Source organism: Macaca fascicularis, chromosome 17 (genome assembly GCF_037993035.2).
Source record: "Macaca fascicularis isolate 582-1 chromosome 17, T2T-MFA8v1.1".
In the NCBI taxonomy this organism is placed as follows: domain Eukaryota; kingdom Metazoa; phylum Chordata; class Mammalia; order Primates; family Cercopithecidae; genus Macaca; species Macaca fascicularis.
In genome coordinates, this window is record NC_088391.1 from 7,366,485 (window position 1) to 7,382,010 (window position 15,526).

The following is a 15,526-nucleotide window of genomic DNA, read 5'->3' on the forward strand; positions in this document are numbered from 1 at the left end:
CCTCTGGGTTCAAGTGATTCTCCTGCCTCAGCCTCTGGGATTACAGGCACCCGCCACCACGCCTAGCTAATTTTTGTATTTCTAGTGGAGACAGGGTTTCACCATGTTGTCCAGGCTGGTCTTGAACTCCCGACCTCAAGTGATCCACCCTCCTCGGCCTCTGAAAGTGCTGGAATTACAGATGTGAGCCACCTCGCCCGGCCTGTGTGTGTGTGTGTGTGTGTGTGTGTGTGTGTGTGTGTGTGTGTGTAGAGAAGGGGTCTTGCTATGTTACCCAGGCTGGAGTGCAGTGGCCTGATCATAGCTTCCTGCAACCTCAATCTCCTGGGCTCAAGCGATCCTAGAGGAAGGGCGTTTCGGTATGGACACTTCTTAGGAAATCTTTGCTGCTTTGGAGACTAAAAGAGCCCGAAGACAGGTAAGAGAGCCGCGGATACAAGCCTCCCTGTTGTTGCATACCGGTCTCAGGAAACTGAGTGAGGAGTAAGGAGGGCAGTGGGTTAGGAACAGCCAGCAGATGGCGCCAGCCCCCAAGGCATGACGCGCCGGCCGCAGGAGCGCCTGGGAGTGGCCGCCAAGCTGGTCCCCAAACAAAACTGGAGCCAGTGCGCTCTCTGGGGTCCTTCACATCCTGCCACTGAGCGTCCCGAAGGAAATCAGCTACTTCCTGGCTCTGGGGCTTCACCTTTTAGTGAGCCTCGTTAGCCGGTTTTGTTTTCTTTTGGGGGACGTGCGTGTGATTTGTGACCCCTTTTCCCGTTGACGCTCGGAGTCCAGAGCTCCCCGGGTCCGCCCTGAGCCGTGGCACGGCCTCGCCTCGCTCCCGCGCCCAGAGCGGCGCTCGCAGGTCCGTGGCTGCCGGCACAGAGGTCTGTCCTGGACCTCTTAGGTTAGACTGTCCCATCCCTCCCCGTAGCCGCTGCTGTTTGGGGACTTGGACGCCCGTCTGCTGAGACAAGGGATGCCCCTTGCCTCCAGCCCCATGTGACATCTTCCTTGAAGAATCGCTGCCTCACCTAGATGTCCCTTGGGCGGTGCAGTTCGTTGGCCTTGTAGGAAGGCTGGTTGCGAAGAGCAGGGCTTTTACTCAGGGCCCCCGTGGCTGATGATTGTGTCCTGCATGGGATAATGTAAAATGCGCACAGGTCACTCCCTGATCAGATGTCCCAGGGAGATCGAGGGGTGGGTGCAGCTTGATGGAACCTCTTCAGGGCAGCAGAGGGAGGGAGGGCAGGCCTGCCCCGCTAGCCTGTTTCCAAGAACCGGTCTTAAACCAGCTCACATATCCCCCATCGCTCCCGCTGTGTGTCCTGGCTTCCCTCCTCAGCTAGGAGCATCGGACACGTCTACCTGCAAGGTGAACTATGCCGTCCTGTGCCAACCAACAGGGATCAGGGGAAGGTGGACAGAGGGGGTGCACATCTGTTCCCCCCCAACCCCCAACCCCAGGTCAGATCTCCATTCCCACAATAAATGGTACCTAGCGGGGTGCAGGTGTGGTTTAAAGACATTCTCCTGGCCAGAGTCAGTGGCCTGCAGCGTGGTCTTCCCCAGATGTCCTCGCTGCAGGCCTGAGGCCATGCTAGGTGGCCAGGCTAGGCTCCCAGGAGTGGTCCTGCCAGGCCCTGCTGTCTGTGATGTGTGGGGAGCGGGCCTGGAGGAACTAGATGGATGCAGGGACAAGCATTTCCCAAAGGCCTGATGACCTTTACTGGATTCAGCTGCCTTCATAAGCCTGTGTTTCTAGCTTTCAGTGTTTCTGGGGTTAACTTTAAAACAAAATCAAACCAAAAAAGTTTTTATTATATACTGTGATAGTCCACAACTCTTAAACACAGGGCAATGACAGTTTAATGCGCTACCACATCTGCTCAGGATCATAGAATTCTCTACAGTTAAGAGTCGGGGGCCTGGCACGGTGGCTTACGCCTATAATCTCAGCCCTTTGGGAGGCCAAGGTGGGTGGATCACCTGAGTTCAGGAGTTGGAGACCAGCCTGGCCAACATGGTGAAACCCTATCTCTACTAAAAATACAAAATTAGCCGGGTGTGGTGGCGTGCATGAAGGCATGTGTAATCCCAGCTACTCGGGAGGCTCGCTTGAACCCAGGAGGAAGAGGTTGCAGCGAGCCAAGATTGCATCATTGCACTCCAGCCTGGGCGACAAGAGTGAAACTCAGTCTCAAAAAAAAAAAAAAAAAAAAAAAAGAGCGGGGCAGTGGGGCAGAATTCCTAGGCCTCCTGGTAAAGCAGGGTAGCTTTGAGCCTGTAGGAAAGTTCACTTTTCTGACTCAGTCTACTTTAAAGTGGCCTCTGAGGGACAGAGACCCTGATAGGATCTGGTTGTCTTGCAGAAAGGGTCAGTGAAGTCACTGACTTATTTTGTGGATGAATGCTGTTGCTGGATGTCCTAGCAGATATATTCCTCATTCTCCACTCAGCTTTCTCTCTCTCCTCCTGCCATGTTAGCCCTACCCACTTCCATTCACAAATGCACCTTATGGATGGTTTGCAGGGTGCTTGAGGCTCATACCAAGGGGAATGAATGAACACAGGCATCTCCCGGAAGACAGCAGTCGGTAGAGAGAACATCTGTATTTCTGACTTGCGGACAGTGTGTGTCCTTTTATATAGCATCATCAAGTTCACCTTTCTCCATCTTTCTCACAAAGAAATCCTAAAAGACATTGAACGTGCTTAGGTTTACAAATGGGAGGGCATGATACAGTAGGAAGAGATGGCATTTGTCATGCATCCCCACTTTCTATCGGTGGACATGGGGCAAATTTTCTATCCTCTTTGAGTCTCAATTCTCTCATCTGGAATATGGGGATAGTGGTGCCTCTGCTGTGGGGATTGGTTGAGAAAACAAAGTGCCCAGCATGGAAAGCACACATCAAATGACAACTCTCTTATTTCCCCTGGACTAAGGCAGTAAGGAGCTGAAGTTCAAGTTCAAGTTCTGCCACTCACCAGCTGTGACCAGAGCACTTTGCCTCATTTCAGTGAACCCCGGGTTCCCACCCGTACATGAGTCTAAGGTGCCATTTTCCACGATTCTTGGATTTATTTTATCCACATGTCCTGCTGACTTCCTCTTCACAAAAGGAGTGAGGTGAGTTTGCCCGGCCTGGTCTCCTGATGACCACTGTGGTCCCCCTATTTGCTTGTCATCCCTCCTAAGCTTTGACACAGGTAAGTGGCAGAGATGCTAAATGACAGTGCAGGGAGTGCAGGAAACGCCAGCAACAACCTCTTCCAGGTCCCAGTGCGTCCCCCATGCCCCCTCACTTCCGGGATTCTGATGGCCCTGGCCCTGACTGGGTGTGATGGGACGCACCTGGCATGAGCCGGGGGGACGCGCACTCTCTCCTGTCCCGCTCTGTCGTGTTCCTTCCGTCCTTGCCTGTTTGAGTTTATTCTCTCCTTGAAGAGAGAAAACGAGGCAAAATCATCGGGTAGTTGAGTGGCTTTCTGTCTTCCTCCTGGAGTTTGTTAATTTTTCAAATTTCCTCAAATCTTTATTTGATTTATTTGTTTATTTTGAGATGGATTCTAGCTCTTGTTGCACAGGCTGGAGCGTAGTGGCACAATCTTGGCTCACTCCAACCTCTACCTCCTGGGTTTAAGCGATTCTCCTGCCTCAGCCTCCTGAGTAGCTGGGATTACAGGTGCATGCCAGCACACCTGGCTAATTTTTGTATTTTTAGTAGAGATGGGGTTTCACTGTGTTGGCCAGGCTGGAGTGTAGTGGCACAATCTTGGCTCACTGCACCCTCCACCTCCCGGGTTCAAGTGATTCTCTTCTGCCTTCGCCTCCTGAGTAGCTGGGAATACAGGCATGCACCACCACGCTCAGCTAATTTTTTTGTATTTTTAGTAGAGATGAGGTTTCACCATGTTGGCCAGGCTGGTCTCAAACTCCTGACCTCCTGAGGTGATCCAGCCACCTCAGCCTTCCAAAGTGCTGGGATGACAAGCATGAGCCACTGCACCCGACCCTTCCTTCCTCTTTCAATTGTGTTTTGAATGAATCAAGAAGTGTAGAATTATTAAAGTTGCTGGAGAGGAAAAACGTCTAAATTGCTACCTCTGTGCAACAATTCCAGTCTCGGTTCTTACAGTGAATCTGCTTTTGTAAAGAGCTAGAGAGTGATTGCTATCCCAGGGTGCAGCTATTCACAGCACAAAGCAGAAACGGTCAACATGAATAGTGTGGGTAGATTTCTGCAAGCTATCCTCAGTTTTCTTCCCTTCATTTAAAATACATTTTTCTCCTCACGTCTTGGGTAGCTTGAGAGACACATGAAAAACAAAGTTTGCTTTTTAAAATAAAATGCTAAGTAGAATAGCACAAATGACTCTAAAATCAATGTATATGTGTATTTCTTTCAAACTTTAATGTATAAAACATACATTTCTTTTAACAAGGACCTTGGCTCTGATGGTCTCCATGTTTAGAATTTGAGTTCTTAAGTGAATGAGATCCAGAAAAAGTACTTTTTCAGAAATAAGATATGGGTTATAATGACATCGCCAATTCACAACTGCTGTAATAGAATATCAAAGAGGTTAATTTGCTCAAAGTTATGGCCCAGAGTGCTGGGATATAAATTCATGTTTTCTGGCCCCAGTGGTTTTTACCGTCAGCCACCTCTCATGGGTGCTCCCACAGCTTACCTATGTGACATTTCTCAGGATATTCGAGCTGATAATTTTTGGAAGGACAAGAGGGCACGGAGAGTTTCAGGTATGTGAGGTTTGCTTCTTAAGCACATTCTGGCAAACGTCGGGCCACGTTTTACTCTGGGTCTCCATCAGTGTGCAGACAACAGCACTGTCCCCTTGACCTGCTGCAATATTCGTCTGTGATGGTCTCTGCCTCTTCAGAGCTGCCGCAGGACCCCGTCTCAGTCAGACGGAAAGCAAATGGCACTGGAAGAACGTTTCATCTCCTGAGTTTGTGGGATCAGCCCCAGTACAGGCAAAAATCTCATGCTTTCATACCAACCCCTCTGGTGCTTTCATCTCTGCTCCAAAAAAAAATGGACAGTTTCAAAAATTCAAAAATCAATTGGAATGGAGCCAGCTCTGTCCAGCGGGTTATTAATGGCCCTGGAGCTGACTAATCATATTTGCACAGCCTTTCAGTAAACAGCTTCAACAACAACTAGGGTGGAAAAGAAAACACACACCCCATCCAATCAAGACAAACTTCAAGTATTGATTTCACCACCTCCTTCTCCCCTGCTGCCACTTTTGAAACAAATTTAGAGTATGACACCGGGGTCGCTGATCATCGCCAAACCCCCACGTAACCAGGTCCTGACTATGTTCGGCCGGAATAGTACATCGCTTCATTCTGCTGAAATAACTTTTTCAAGATTTCCTGAGGCCAGGAATAGAAATGGCTGGATCCCAGGGAAGGCAGCAGGGAAAGGAATATCCGGTTGGGCTCAGGTACTCCAGGTACCTCTTCCTGACTGATCACTTCTCAGGTGCCACGTAAACCTCCACAGCAGCCGTGGGTCCTCCCTGAGCCCTGCAAACACACCCCATTCCTGCCCCAGAGTCTTTACGGAGAGGCTTCCAGGTATCTCCATTAAACTTCTTTCTGCTTTAGCTTCGGTTCTGTTTGTGGGAAAGACAGGGAGAACCATGAGAGCTATTTCAGAGGGATCTTGTCTCACCAATCTATACCCTGGGCTTGCTGCCCTGCCAACTTTAAAAAAAAAAAGTTTTAGGACCGGGCATGGTGGCTCACGCCTATGATCCCAGCACTTTGGGAGGCTGAGGCAGGCAGATCACGAGGTTAAGAGATGGAGACCATCCTGGCCAACACGGTGAAACCCTGTCTCTACTAAAGATACAAAAAATTAGCTGGGCGTAGTGGCTCACGCCTCTACTCCCAGCTACTAGGGAGGCTGAGGCAGGAGAATTGCTTGAACCCACGAGGTGGAAGTTGCAGTGAGTCAAGATTGTGCCACTACATGCCAGCCTGGTGACAGTGTGAGACTCCATTTCAAAAAAAAGAAAAACAGGTTTTGCTCCTTACTCATAGTGACAGAAACAATGACAACCTGGTGACACACAGACATCAATTTCCCCCTCTCTTCATTGTTTTAAAATGTGATGTTCCCGGCTGGGCATGCTGGCGCACACCTGTAATCCCAGCACTTTGGGAGGCCGACACGGGAGGATTGCTTGAGCCCAAGAATTTGAGACCAGCCTGGGCAACATAGTGAGACTGTCTGTAATACATACATACATACATACATACATACATACATACATACACACATGCATGCATAAAATGTTTTGTTCCAACACAAATTAACTCTCTAATTGTGCAACATCCTCTTCAACCCTTCACGTCACCTCCATGTGTTTCAATGATTAATAAAACTGATTAATAAAGCAAGAATAACCTTACTTGTTTTATCCTCTTTGAGATGTTTTTGTCTCCTATTTGACTATGTTGTCACCCTAATGGTTGAGCCTGAGGACACTGTCTAGGGTCCACTATCCAAATAATGACAACGGGGAAGGGGCAAGAGTAGGGGTGTTATTGACAGATGGATATGAGTTCATTTATTCATTCAACAAACCTTCATTGGGGGCCTGCTGAATGCCAGGCATTGTGCTGCCTCTTAGCTGTGCCACTCACCCAACAGCGGCCATGGGGTGGGTTTGGACTGGTTCCTTAAGCCCTAAGCCACAGCTGCCTCATCTGAAACAAGGCAGACAATGCCACCTCTGGGATTCTGTGAGGGCTTAATAAAAACTATCACAGGGCCGGCACCCGGCAGTGCTCAATACATTTTTGTTTCTTTTTACCTTTGGGCCTAACACAAGGGAGGCAGTTTGGGAGTCTAATGTAGATTCATGAACCCTCAATTTGTTAGTCAAATGGACTTTGTGGAGACCTAGGCACCCTCTTACACTTTTTATACTCTTACAGGGTATAAAAAGCAAGTCCTCTCACCCCGCTCCATATCTTTGAAAAGTTTACTTTAGCTGGGCAAACACTAGGTATCAAAGAAACAAATAAGAGAAACACAAAAGTTCAGTTATTCCAGGTGGGAGTTAATTAGACAACTAAAGTCATCAAACGGCGTCTGGACTGTCAAGTTTTAGGGTAACTCAGTGGGAGCAGTCTTGTGTTAGGAACCAGCAGACCTGGGTCACCACTTACTTATAAAAGCAAAGAGAGTGACTTTGGACTTCACCTCCCTGGCTCTTGCAAACTTCTCTTTATCTGAACAAGGAGGGGTTCTAAGGTGCTGGAAGGTCTAAGAGCCATCCATCCCTTCCCCACTTTCCTCTTTCCAGAATATCCCCCTGAGTAACTCCTGTGAAACCGAGGCCAGTAAGACTGGCCCACTGTGGAAGTGACTGGTCCACAGCAGAACTCACATCAGGGGCGAGGCGGGGAAGACACATGTGGATGCTGCATTGTCATTTCTGTTCTGGCTGTAGTATAGGAAGCTCCCAAAATGATACCACTGTTCTGTGAACCCAAACTAGGACCAGGAATCACTGTTGGTGTTTTTCTTATGGCTTTCAGTTCTGTTCTATTGTAACAAAACAAAACAAAAAAAACCCCCAAAAAACCAAACCAAAACAAAACAAAAAACGATGAGGTGGACAGAGATGCCACAAAGAGCTTCCTGGGGCAGAAGAATCATCAGATACAGCTAGGGTCACATTGCCGGGCAAGTGTCAGCACCACAATAGACATATTCTTTTTTTTTTTTAATTGTGGTAAAATATACATAACATAAAGGTAATACATGTGTTATGTATATTTTACACCATCTTAATCATTTTAAAGTGGCATTAAGGACATTGGCATTGTTGTGCAAGCATCACCACCATCCACCTCCAGAATTTTTTATATCTTCCCAAACTGAAACTCTGCACTCATTAAACAACAACCCTCGCCTCTCTGCCCCTGGTCACCACCGTCCCACTTCCTGTCTGTGGATCTGTTGCTAGATGCCTCATATGAGCAGATTCCTATAGTGTTTGTCGTGAGCGGAATTGCATGGAGTTTGTTATGAGTGGATTTGAATAGTATTTGTCACGAGCAGAATCACATAGTGTCTGTCATAAGCATAATTGCATAGTGTTTGTCATGAGCAGATTCACATAGTGTTTGTTGTGAGCCAATTTGCATAGTATTTGTCATGAGCGGAATTGCATTGTATTTGTCATGAGTGGATTTGCATAATGTTTGCCATGAGCAGAATCACGTAGTGTTTGCCGTTAGTGGAATCACATAGTGTTTGCCGTGAGCAGAATTGCATAGTATTTGTCATGAGCAGAATCGTGTAGTATTTGTCCTGAGAAGATTTGCGTAGTATTTGTCACGAGTGGAATCACATTATATTTGTCATGAGTGGATTCACATAGTGTTTGCCGTGACTGGAATTGCATAGTGTTTGTCGTGAATGGATTTGCATAGTATTTGTCATGAGCGGAATCGCATAGTATTTGTCATGAGCAGAATTGCATTGTATTTGTCATGAGTGGATTTGCATAATGTTTGCCATGAGCGGAATCGCATAGTGTTTGCCATGAGTGGAATCGCATAGTGTTTGCCATTAGCAGAATCACATAGCGTTTGCTGTGAGCGGAATTGCATAGTATTTGTCATGAGCAGAATCATGTAGTATTTGTCCTGAGAAGATTTGCGTAGTATTTGTCATGAGTGGAATTGCATCATATTTGTCATGAGTGGATTCGCACAGTGTTTGCCGTGACTGGAATTGTATAGTGTTTGTCGTGAATGGATTTACATAGTATTTGTCATGAGCGGAATCGCATAGTATTTGTCATGAGCAGATTTGTATAGTATTTGCCATGAGTGGAATCACGTAGTATTTGCCATGAGCGGAATTATACAGTATTTGTCATGCTGTGATGGTAGCTGTGTTCCTCTGCTGAGGGTGGGAAGGAGGGCTGAGTCCACCTGCAACTGAGGCTCCCACTGGACCAAACCATCCATGGGGAAGGAATTAATCTGTGTGAAGATTGCTGCCTTATGTTATCCCAACAGCATCAACCCAAAAGTCAGCCTCAGGGAATGTGGGTTGTTGCCATGGAGATTCTGCCCAGTGGTCAACCTCTGTGGTCCACGGAAGGAAAAGGTTCTGGCAGCAAACCCTTTCCTTAGTCCTGGGGCCTCTAAGGGGCCCCTTCACATCTGAAAACCCATCTTGCCCTCTCTGAGCCTTGCAGGTGGCCCTCTCTCTGCCCATACCCTTCACCCCTGCTTGCCAGGCCAGTCCTCCCCACCCAGGAAGGCCTGATTTAGCTGTTGCTTCCCGCAGTAGCATCCTATGAGTTTGGTGCCACCTCAGAGTTACCTCCATGGAATTCCTTATGATAAAAAATTGCCCCTTTACTGATCAGTCTCCCCCAGCAGAGCATAAGCTCATTTTGGGCAGGGGCAACTGCTTCTTCATTGCTCATCTCTGAGCCTGGCAAGGGCGGACAGCTGTTTCAGGTCAGGCCCCTCTCTGGAGTAAGGGCTGGAGGGGGGGCACTCAGGGGGAATCCGCAGGGAGGAGAGGGAAGTTATCCAGGGAAAAGCTAAGCAAAAGTGTGGCTTCAGATGAGTGTAACCTGACCTGATTTCCCTGAAGAGTTCTGGTACCTGAATGCACCACAGAGTTGCCACGCCGTGTGTTGGGGGCCAGGTTTTTGCACCTGTATTAGTCAGTCACTGGGTACCCCCTTCCAGGCATAGCCAGGTGGTGCGATGCCATTTGCAGAGGGCAGCTCTCTGGGAAGGCGGCAGCTGTATCTGCAGCTGGCACTCACACACTCTCATGGAGGTGGTGGGAACCAGGAGCATCTACCACAGCACAGGTGAGTACTTGTCCAATGAATGCTTGTCAATAGTAATGATGAAAACAAAATTAGCTGCTAATGTTCACTCTGTGCCAGCCCCTGTGCTCTTTTGCTTACACTGTTTCATTCAGTCTCTACCACCACCCTATGAGGTAGTTGCCAGTTGTATGAGGAAATTGATGTCCCACCGAGCTGAGTGACTTGCCCAAGATGCACAGCTAAGGGCTGGCAATGCCCAGGCTCAAACCTAAATCTCCTCGCCTTGATCCCAGATGATAGGCACGCGTGTTAAAGTCCAGGAAGCACTGTAGGGCAAAGGACATTGAGACTTTTTCCCTTCGTCTCTCTCTGAAAACTTTTGCTCATGTTAATTTCCTTTTGCCAGCTTGCTTCTGTGCAACGTGGGCCTGTGGTAACCTGCAAGGTTGTTAAACTGGTAAAATCATTTAAACAACACCTTGATCAAGTGACGCCTCCTCCCAAGTAGGCTTTGCCTTTCCTTCTGCAAAGCTGTCCCCTTAAATACCAGAGGTGTCAAATGGCTGCAAGTTGACTTCCTCTTGGGTCCCCACAGACAGAGTCCTTGACACAGGTAGACCTAGGGTCAGTGAGAGAGCAACGCTTACAGCCCCGGACTGCTTCTCTATTTCTGCACTTCGGCCCTTGGAAACGTCCTGGTCAACACTTCCTTGCTGCTTTATCTTTCAGAGGTCCCAGGCCACCACAGTATTTGTCCTAATTAGAGTCAGTTTGCTTTGCAAACCACACTCAAGCTCTCCTAGACACCGAGCAGCTGCTCCTCTGACGTCCCCACCAGAGCCCTTGTTTGCACTGTATGTTGTCAGCAAACAGACCGCCTTGAACAAGCCACTTGGGAACGCTCCTCACTCGGGACTGGAGCAGCAGGCACATGGAAAACTCTCCCGCTTTTCCTTAACAGACGGCTACCTTGCTTCATCATTTCAAAAAATGATAGCAAGGAATAAAGCACTCATGCAAACATGTACAAAGAGGTCACGGAGAGTGGAAAGAACAATATGCCCACCGAGGAGCAGCCTCTTGGCCCTTGCTCTGCCAGAACGTGTCCTTCTCGGTAGGAAGAAGTTCAGCAGAGGATTATGGAGATGGTCTCAGCAACACGACTGCCTGGATTTCCATCCTGGTTCCTGCCCCAGGTGGCTTCACCTCTCTGCAGTTCGGTTTCTTCACCTGTAAAACAGGGATAAGAACTCTGTTGGAAGAATTAAATAAGCTAAGAGGTATAGAGTACTTGGTGCACGATAGACTCTCTCTAAATAGTAGAATTTTATTTGTCTCTCTGCTGGCCAAAAGCACTGAGAGATGAGGTTGTTGGCATTGGTGGTGGTATGTTATTTCCAGAGTAAGGGTCCTTCCAGGCAGAACATCAGCAGGGTGAAATGCTTGTCAGTATCTCTACTTCACAGACGTAGCAGAGACTTTGGCTGGAAAAGGAAGACGGTTTCTTCAGAGAGAGGCTGAGGAGTGATAGCAGCTGGCTGCCCCTGGCCTCTGGCTCTGCGCTCACTTCTGTTGTATTTATGCCAGTTGAATTTACCCCACCCCTCCCCACCACATCCCAGGAACCATTTCCAGACCCAGCAAGACAGTATGTGTCTGTATATGCCACTGTTCCTGCGTTTGTGCAGCTCCAAGGGTCTCCTCATACATTCTCTTGTTCCATCTTGCAGGTACCACATGGATACTTGACTGCTAAACTGGTTGTCCTTGGGTCCTTCATGCCAGGCTCCCAGCGGCCCTGCCCTCTGAACATCAGGCAATGCTTCTACAACACATAGCTTTAATCAGCAGCAAAATAAAATGGGGCTCACTGAATAAGGCTTACAAAAATGATGAGCTCCTGCCTGGGTTTGCATTGCCTGCTGTGCAGACGAGCCGCATCTGTGGATTCCTCCTTAGTCGGACCAAGTTGCCATCTTTCCCTTGGCTCCGAAGGTGTCCTATGAGCTGCCACGCCTACTCTAGGAATGCCCAGCAAAGTCCTGACTTGGCAACGGGGACCAGAGAAGGAGACTTTGACACATCTCTGGTGACTCTTCTGGAAAGGAGTGGAAGATCTGCCGGTGAGCGATAGACATGTCACACCCTGGTTCGGAAACCCAGCCCCAGACATTCTGGTGCCAAGAAGTGTCACTTCCTGGCAAAGGTAAAGGGAGGGTCAGTTTCTCCCTGCTGTTCCTGATTCCATCAGCTCTTGTCCCACAGAGCAAACACGTGCCCAGCCTCTGCAGCGACAACCAGGTGTTCTCCTGGACTCACCCTGGCCCAGACCCGCTCGGTGGAGCTGGCATCTGCCGTGAGCCTCCCATTTTATTTGATGGTTTCCATTTAGTAGGTATTGGTAGATGCAGCCAGTCCTTTGAGGAATTATTATACTCATAAAGTGCAGAGAAAATGGTACAGCCCCACCTACTTCTCAGTTTTCTGAGGCTCAGGAATAAGCACTTTCTTTTCCTGATTTCGCTCTAGGCTTTCCTCACTCCCGCAATGAGCAGTAGGGGTCACTGTGTAACCACAGAGCGACTCCACGAGGCTCCAGAAATCTAACTCCACCTACCTCCAGCCTGGACCAGAACACCTGGATGAAACGGCTGTCTCACCACATCTTCACAAAGTCAGGGGACGCATTTAGCAGGATCTTTTCTGATTGAAATGATCAATGGCTATGGGTGGTTTCCTGGGTATTTAGAATTGGACAACGGCCCTGGCTGCCCCTCACAACCCCTACCACCTCTGCCCACCAGGGGGCTTCACTCTTTTCCGCTTGGATTCTCTTTACATCCTCCACCGGTCCCCCACTCCACTCACCCATCCCCCAGTAGATTCCCTCCACTCTCTCCATTTCCCTTCTTGTTTCCCAGCTGGTCTACGATCTAGCCATTAAGACTTCGGGGAGAAACATATGAAAATCAGCACAGCCAACCAACTCCACTGCCTTGAAACTGCTTCTGCGTCTGTCGGCGCGACTGCTTTCCACAGTGTGGCAAATCCCGGCGTTCAACAAATATTGTGGACCACCACTACACTAGAACCACCAAAGAAATATGATCAAGGCTGCAAGAAGCACTGCACTGAGGATCCACTGCTAATGAATTTGGAAAATTTAAAAGTCACAGGCTGGGCACGGTGGCTCAAGGCCGGGAACGGTGGCTCACGCCTATAGTCCCAGCACTTTGGGAGGCCAAGGCGGGTGGATCACGAGGTCAGGAGTTCGAGACCAGCCTGGCCAATATGGTGAAACCCTGTCTCTACTAAAAATACAAAAATTAGCTGAGGGTGGTGGCACGTGCCTGTAATCCCAGCTACTCAGGAGGCTGAGCCGGGAGAATCGCTTGAACCTGGGAGATTGCAGTGAGCTGAGATCGAGTCACTGCACTCCAGCCTGGGCGACAGAGCATGATTCTGTCTCAAAAAACAAAACAAACAAACAAAAAACCCACGCACTGAAACCATTTTCTAGTGTCCAGTTCTGTAGTATTAGGTAGATTCCCGCTGTTGTGCAACCATCACCACCATCCATTTCCAGGACTCTGTTCACTCTGTGGAATGGAAACTCTGTAGCCATGAAACGACTCCCCATTCTTCAGTCCCTGGCAACCAACACTCTACTTTCCATCCCTATGAATGTAACTACTCTAAGTATTAAATGAGCCAAACTCATCAGCAGTCAATCTTCAATGCCCTGACTGCTTCATGCAGCTTTGATCATATTTCTTCAGTGGCTCCAGCACAGTGGTGGTCCACGATATTTGTTGAATGCCAGGGATTTGCCACACTGTGCCAGGCAGTCAGGTTGACAGGTGCAGAAGCAGTTTCAATGCAGTGGAGTTGGTGGGCTGTGCTGATTTTGCTGTGTTTCTCCCCAAAGCCTTACTACCTTGTGCGAGTGGAATAATACACTTATTTGTCCTTTTCTGACTGGCTTGCGTCACTTAGCATACAGGTTCTTCATATTTTAGCACGTATCGGAATTTCCTTCCCTTTTCAGGCTGAATAATATTCCATTGTATGGATATTCCACATGTTGTTTATTCATTCATCCACTGATGGACGCTTAAGTTGCTTTCACCTTTTCACTGTTGTGAATAATGCTGCTATACACATGGGTGCACAAACATCTATTCGAGTCTGTGCTTTCAGTTCTTTTGAGTGTATACCTCAAAGTGGAATTGCTGGATCACATGGTAATTTTAAGTTTAATTTTTTGAAGAATCATCATACCATTTTCCACAGTGGCTATACCATTTTACATTCACACCAGTAATGCACAAGTGTTCCAATTTTAACAGCTCCTCAGCAACACTGTTATTTTCTGTCTTTGGATAATAGATAGCCATTCTAATGGGCGAAGTAGTTCCTTCATTTTGTGACTTCATCCTTTTCGGTTTCCTCTTTGTATGTCAATGGTTTTGTAATATCATCTTCTATAGAATGTCAATTCAGTATTTCTTCTAGCACAATGGTTGGGATTTAGAAACACGTGACTTCACGCAGACATATTTACCATGTATAGCACTACTATAGACTTCTGTCCTACAAACTCAGAAATCCTGATAAACACTTGATTCTCATAAAAAATAAAAATAGTCCGGGCACGGTGACTCACACCTGTAATCCCAGCACTTTGGGAGGCTTAGGTGGGAGGATCTCTTGAGCCCAGGAGTTTAAAACCAGCCTGGACAACATAGTGAGACCTTATTTCTACAAAAAAAAAAAAAAAAAAATTAAAAAATTACCTGGGCATGGTGGCACATGCCTATAGTCCCAGCTACTCAGCAGGCTGAGACAGGAGGATTACTGGAGCCAAGGAGGTCAAGGCTGCAATGAGCTGTGATCAAGACACTGCACTCCAGCCTGGGCAACAGAGTGAGACCATGTCTCAAAGTAAAAAAAAATGATTAAATAAATCAAAATACGATGCATTCGATTTATAATCATTGCATTATTGAGTATATCCCTGAGGGAGAAACCTTCTGTTTAGACCCAGCGTCATTAAGGACTGGCTTCTCCACTAAAAATTTTATGCCTGTGATTAGAAGAATGTTGTACCGTGTGCCTTGATGCTGGGAATAGTGTGCAGGGGGAGCAAGCACATTCTGGAACCCATTCTTATAGCAGAACAGCTGGCGACAACTGTACACAGAAGTGGCTGCAAACCACACAGATACGTCTCACTAACCCAAATTATGTGTATTCAACTTTCTCTTAGCAAGATCCTAAAAATGCCTGTGCCCATTCCAATGCCACCCAATACTACGGGCAATGTATGTGTTTTTTTTACTTATTGACCTGTGGCTGTTCTTTATATATTACAAATATAAGTCCTTTATCATTTTTATGTATTACAAATATAGTGTTGAACTGTGTGGCTTGCCTTTTCACTCTTTTTTTCTTTTGAGATGAAGTTTTGCTCTTGTTGCCCAGGCTGGAGTGCAGTGGCACAATCTCGGCTCACTGCAACCTCCGCCTCGCGGGTTCAAGCGATTCTTCCACCTCAGCCTCCCGAGTAGCTGGGATTACAGATGCCTGCTACCATGCTCAGCTAATTTTTTTGTATTTTTAGTAGAGACGGGATTTCACCATGTTGACCAGGCTGGTCTCAAACTCCTGACCTCAGGCAATCCACCCG

The 15,526-nt window shown here is 47.7% G+C and overlaps 1 protein-coding gene across 1 annotated transcript in view; it reads left to right on the forward strand.

The window, feature by feature from the left end:
* Window positions 1-13,087, forward strand: part of RASL11A (RAS like family 11 member A) — a 92,909-nt gene extending 79,822 nt beyond the window's left edge. The window contains exon 5 of the mRNA XM_074021763.1: window positions 11,568-13,087. The gene's annotated coding sequence lies outside the window, so the exon portion shown is untranslated. The remainder of the gene's footprint in view (window positions 1-11,567) is intronic.
* The last annotated feature ends 2,439 nt before the right edge of the window (window positions 13,088-15,526 follow it).